This window comes from Pristis pectinata, chromosome 37 (genome assembly GCF_009764475.1).
Source record: "Pristis pectinata isolate sPriPec2 chromosome 37, sPriPec2.1.pri, whole genome shotgun sequence".
In the NCBI taxonomy this organism is placed as follows: Eukaryota; Metazoa; Chordata; class Chondrichthyes; order Rhinopristiformes; family Pristidae; genus Pristis; species Pristis pectinata.
The window spans coordinates 2,201,384-2,207,383 of record NC_067440.1 but is presented as its reverse complement, the minus strand read 5'-3'; positions in this window follow the sequence as shown (position 1 = coordinate 2,207,383).

Genomic DNA, 6,000 nt, shown 5'->3' with positions numbered 1-6,000 from the left:
AGTGTGATCCTGTGAGTCGTCCTGTACCCTGACAAGCGAAAGGTGGGCGATATAATTACATCGCTTCCTTGTTAGTATAGTGGTTAGTATCCCCGCATGTCACGCGGGAGCTCGGGGTTCAATTCCCCGACGGGGAGATGTTTATTTCCAAAGCTAACGGGAAATATAAGAGAATTTTTGAATACTAAAACCGACAAAGATTTTGTTGTTGAAGTGATCAGTTTATCGGAACCTCGGAATGTGGAATAGCCCGGTCTGCAGTGAGACCGGGACATGACAATCTCCCGAGAATAAGGCACTTCGTGTTCAGCATCACGAACAGTTTGAAACATTTGGTAGAGAACGATCCCAAGTGGATTTTTTTAAAGCGGTCGGGTCCCGGGTTTAGAGCCGCCCTGTCCCTCCCTCAGCGCCGGACCCTTCGCTCAGACTCTGATCAAAGTGAACTGGGGAAAGGTCCGGCTGACCTTCGCTCTGTGACGTCAGGAGAACATGAGCGCATGCGCCGAGTAGCCCCGCCTCAATCCCTGATTGACAATGGCGTCAACGCACATGCGCCGTGTGCTGCAGCTCCGCCTGTGAGCGCCATTCCCTCAGCGAGCGGCGGGAGCGGGTTTAAAGCAGCCGGGAATGGAGAGCTCCCGGGCCTGGGGGCAGGGCGCTGACAGCAGCCTCCTTCCAGCAGCGCATTACTCTGGCAGCCGCTCCGCAGATAGGCTCAGGGATCGGCATGGAGTCCGGACCTGGGGCAGTGGAGGCGGCGGCTGGGGGGAAGAGGCGGAGTGGAGCAGTGATTGGGCCCGGAACATGGAGTGAGTGTGGAGAGAGAGGCCGTTCCCACTGTGGGTGTGGGCAGGTGGGGGAGCCAGAGTGGGAAGGCGCTGCCGGTGACGGTCACTGCTGCTTCATCTCCCCAGATCGGGAGGGAAAGTCCCCGGTTTAGTTCCAGTATCCCCGTGTGCGTTGTTACTGCGCAGTGAACAGTGGACACGGAGCCGGGCACTTAGGGTGGGGCAGTTTTACAAAGAAGGTCTGTAGCAAGCTCCCGGTGAGAAGTGTGGGGGACGCAGTTTAAACAGCGGCTGTTCAGCTCTGTTTGAGCGGGGAGTCCGCCGGGAGAAGTGAGTTGAAATGCGAGCTGTGTAAATCTCCCTGCTCCATGGGCAGTCCCATTCCTGGATCCGTGCCGGGATGCGGCGGTTTGTGTGTCCCTCACTTGGTGTGGAGCTGCCGCTCTCTGCTGGTCGGCAGAAGCTGAGAGCCGCAGCGCTGCAGCGGCCTCACACACTGGCACTGGCTGCACCGGCCGCTTCACACGGCCGTCTCCTGTTACCTTTCCGTCACAGACCCCGTTTCCTTTTCCTTCCCCTTCCCACAGTGTGAGACTTCAATCAACTCTGTTGTTGCTCCCGAGGTACAATAAACAGAGCAGACACTCCGTCTCTCATACACAAGATATGTTACAGAGCACAGAGACACTGACAGCTCATCAGTTCCAGTGTCAGACAGCAGAGACATTCAGTCCCACACTGAGCCCAACACCCAGACACACATGTCCAATACAACAGTTAAACAGTAGAAGTGAACATGGCCCCTTAAAGATCAACAAGGTGATCTCTACGTGGAACCATAGTATATGGGTGAGGTCCTGAACACATATTTGTATTTACTGTGGAAAAGGACATGAATAGCAGGGACAGAGATGTCTTGAAGAGAGACTACATGACAATGGAGGAGATCTTACAATGTAAAAAGGTAGAAAAATCCCTGAGGCCTGACCAAGTGTATCCTGGGGCATTGTGGGAAGGTCAGGAAGACATTGTGTGGCCCCTTGTGGAGATACTTGCATCATCAATAGCCACGGGTGAGGAACCAGAAGATGGAGGGTGGCTCATGTTGTGCTGTAATTTAAGAAGGGATGCAAGGAAAAGCATGGGAGCTACAGACTGGTGGAGCTAACGTCAGTGGTGGGACAGTTATTTGAGGGGATTCTGAAAGACAGGATCTACCTGCATTGGGAAAGGCAAAAACTGATTATGGATGGTCAGCATGGCTCTGTCTGTGGGAATTGTGCCTCCCGAATTTGGTTGAGTTTTTTTTTGAAGAGGCAAACAAGAAGATGGATGAGGGAAGTGTATTAGATGTTGCCTACATGGACTTCAGCAAGGCCTTTGACAAGGTCCTGTGTGGTTGGCTGGTCTGGAAAGTTAGATCACATGGGATCCAGGGTGAGCTGGTTAAATGGACACAATATTGCTTTCATGGTTGGGGACAAAGGGTCGTTTTTCAGCCTGGAGGCCTGTGAACAGACGTGCACCACAGGGAACAGTGCTGTGTCTGCTGTTGTTTATATCGGAATCATTTATATGAAAGATTTGCATGAGAATTTAGGTGGCATGGTCAGTAATTTTGCAGAGGATACACAACTGGATGGTACAGTGGACAGTGAGAAAATGTGTCTTTAGATTACAACCAGATCTTGATAAACTAGGTCAGTGGGCTGAGGAATGGCAGACAAATGTGAGATGTTGCCTGTTGGTAAGACAAACCAGGACAGGACTGTTGTAGAATGGAGAGACTTGGTGGTGCAGGTACCTCATTATTTCAAAGTGGCAACACAGGTAGACAGGGTGGTGAAGAAGGCGTTTGACATGCTTGCCTTCATTGGTCAGAATACTGGGCACCGGAACTGGGACATCATGTACAACTGTACATGCCATTGGGAAAGCTGCATTTGGAGCACTGCATGCAGATCTCATTGTCCTGCTGTCAGATGGAGGTCATTCAACTGGAGAGGGTGCAAAGGAGGTTTCAGGATGTTCCCAGGAATGGGGGATTTGGCTGATAAGTGGAGTTTTGGTAAGCTAAGAGTTATTTCCCTGAAGTGTACATGACCTTAGAGAGGTTAAAATAATCATGACAGATATAGATCAAGTGAACAGCTTGATGTCTTTTCCTCAGGGGAGAGAAGTCCACAACCAGAGGCATTGGCTTTGAGGAAAGACTTAAAAGGGACCAGGAGCAGGTTCATCACACGGAACGTGGTGCGTACATGGAACGAGCTGCCAGAAGAGGTGGTACAGGCGGGTATGGTTACAGCATTTTAAAGACATCTGGACAGTTCCATGGAGAGGAAAGGGTTACAGGGATGTGGGCCAAATTCAGGAAGGTCACTTGGTCAGCATGGAAGAGTTGGGCTGAAGGGTGTGTTTCTGTGCTGTATAACTCTGTAACTCTAAGGCTACTGGTGTTCCAGAGCTGGGGGGCAGTGTCAGCAGTGAGAAGGTTGCAGAGAGGGTTTGGGGTGTAGACAGGATAAGTGAATGGGTGAGGACGGGTCAGATGGAACAGAATGTGGGCAAATGTGAGCTCATCCACTCCCAGAGGAAACAGAGAAAAGGAGAGAACTTTTTCCATGGGGACAGAGTGAAATGTTCAGAGGGACCTGGGTGTCCTTGTAAACAAACCACTGGCAGTGACCATGCAGGGACAGCAAGAAATTATGGAGGCTGACAGGATTTTGTCCTGTGATGCAGGAGGATTGGAGAGCAGGACTAGAGATGTCCCACTGGGGTTATATAAGGCCCTGGTGAGAGTGCACCTTGAACATTGTGTCCACGTCTGGTCACACTACCTCAGGAAGGATCTACCTGCAATAGAGGGTGCAGTGACTGTTCCCCACACTGACTGGACTGGTTCCAGGGAGGGCAGGTCCCCTGTGTGAGGGGACAGTGAGTGGGCTGGGCCTGTATACTCTGGGGTTAAGGAGAAGAAGGGGAGATCCAATGGAGACTTGCAGAATTGTTGGCGGGTGTGACAGACCGGATACAGGGAGGGTGTTTCTGCTGTCTGAGGGGTCTGTAGTGAAGGGTCACAGTCTCAAAATGAGGGGTTGGACTATCAAGGACAAAGTCCAGAAGCTGCTTCCTTCATCAGAAGATGGTTCACCTTGATGTTCCTGACTTGTGGACTGTGGTGACCCAGGTTTCATTATATTCAGGGCTGAGACTGATAGTTTCTGGGAGATATTTAGTCATTCGGGAAGTTGCTGCACCTGTGTTTAGTGCTGAAGAGTGGTCCTGAGGTGAAAGACCAGCCATGACCTCATTGACCAGTGGAGCAGGCACAAGGAGCTGAATGAGAACATCAGGAACAGGAGCAGGAGGAGTGGGAGAGAGAGATGGCTCAGAGGGAAGAAACATTGTTCAGCACCTTTACACACAGATAATTCAGCGGCCTGGATAAACACGTCCCGGAGCAGCGTCGGTGGAAATAACAGAGACCCTGCCCACCTTTTCCCAGCCCCCTCTGGCTACAGGTGGGGTGCTGGAGGACTGGAAGGCTGCTGACATGGTTACGGGGGAGACAGGGACAGACAGAGTTATTACAGGCTGGTCACCTTCACATCAGTGCTGGGGAAATTACTGGGGTGAATCCTGAGGGATGGCAGGAATCACCACTGAGAACAGCAGAGAATTATTCTCGAGGGCAGTCACCACGGATCCAAGATGGGAAGGTTGGAGCTATTCTGATAATTTGTCAGGAGAGTTGATGAAAAAAGTGAAGTTTAATCCTGGCAAGTGTGAGGAGTTGCACTTTGTGAGGTTATATATAAAGGGAAGGCATACAGTAAATGGCAGGACCCTCAGGAGCATTGATCTCCAGAAGGATCTTGGGGTCTATGTCTCCCTGAAAGTTGCAGCACAGGTAAACAGAGTGGTAAAGAATGCCTGTGTCATACCTGCCCTTAGCACAAGGTGCAACGGGTATAAGTGTCAGCAAGTCTTGTTGCAGTTGGAGAAAACATTGGTTAGGCTGCACTTAGAGTATTGTGTGCAGTTCTGGTCACCCCATTGCAGAAGGATGTGGAGGGTTTGTGCAGGGTGCAGAACAGGTTTACCAGGATACTGCCTGGATAAGAGGGTTTAGCACTAAGGAGAGGTTGGACAAACTTGGATTGTTTGCTCTAATGTGTTAGAGGCTGAGAGGAGACCTAATAGAAGTTTATAAAATGTTGGAGAGCTCGGGGAGATGGGCAGAGTCTCTTTCCCAGGGTAGAAATGTCAAACACTGGAGGCCATGGCTTTATGGTAAGAGGGAGAACATTTAATGGGAATGTGCAGGCAAATTTCTTTTCCACAGGTGGAAGATGCCTGGAACACACTGCCAGGGTGGTAGTGAATGCAGACATGAGAGTGGGGCTCAGTGGGTTCAGACAGGCATGTCAACGTGCAGGGATTGGAGGGACAAAATTGGTCCCCAAGAAGATCAGAGTGGACGTCTGTGTGTGGAGACTCAGGAGATGGGGGAGATCTTAAACAGATTTTTTGCATCCGTATTTACTCAGGAAATGGGCATAGAGGATATGGAAGGAAGGGAAACAAGCAGTAGGGTCATGGAACATATCAAGATTAAAGAGGAGGAGGTGCTTGCTACTTTACAGTGAATAAAGGCAAATAAATCCCCTGGGCCTGACAAGATATTTCCTCAGACCTTGAAAGAGACTAGTGTAGAAATTGCAGGGGCCCTGGCAGATATATTTAAAATGTCGTTAGCCACGGGTGCGGTGCCAGAGGACTGGAGGGTAGCTCATGTTTTTCTGTTGTTTAAAAAAAGGTTCTAAAAGTAAACCAGGTAATTACAGGTCAGTGAGCCTGACATCAGTAGTGGGTAAATTATTAGAAGGTGTTCCTACAGATCGGATATACAAGGATTTTGACAGCCAAGGGCTGATTAAGGATAGTCAGCATGGCTTTGTGCATGGCAGATCGTTTTTAATGAATCTTGTAGAGTTTTTTGAGGAGGTTACCAAGAAAGTAGATGAAGGAATGGCTGTGAATATTGTCTACATGGACTTTAGTAAGGCCTTTGACAATGTCCCACATGGGAGTTTAGTTCAGAAGGTTCAGTCACTAGGTATCCATGGAGAGGTTGTAAACTGGATTCAAAATTGGCTGTGTGGGAGAAGACAGAGAGTGGTTGTGGATGAGTATTTCTCAG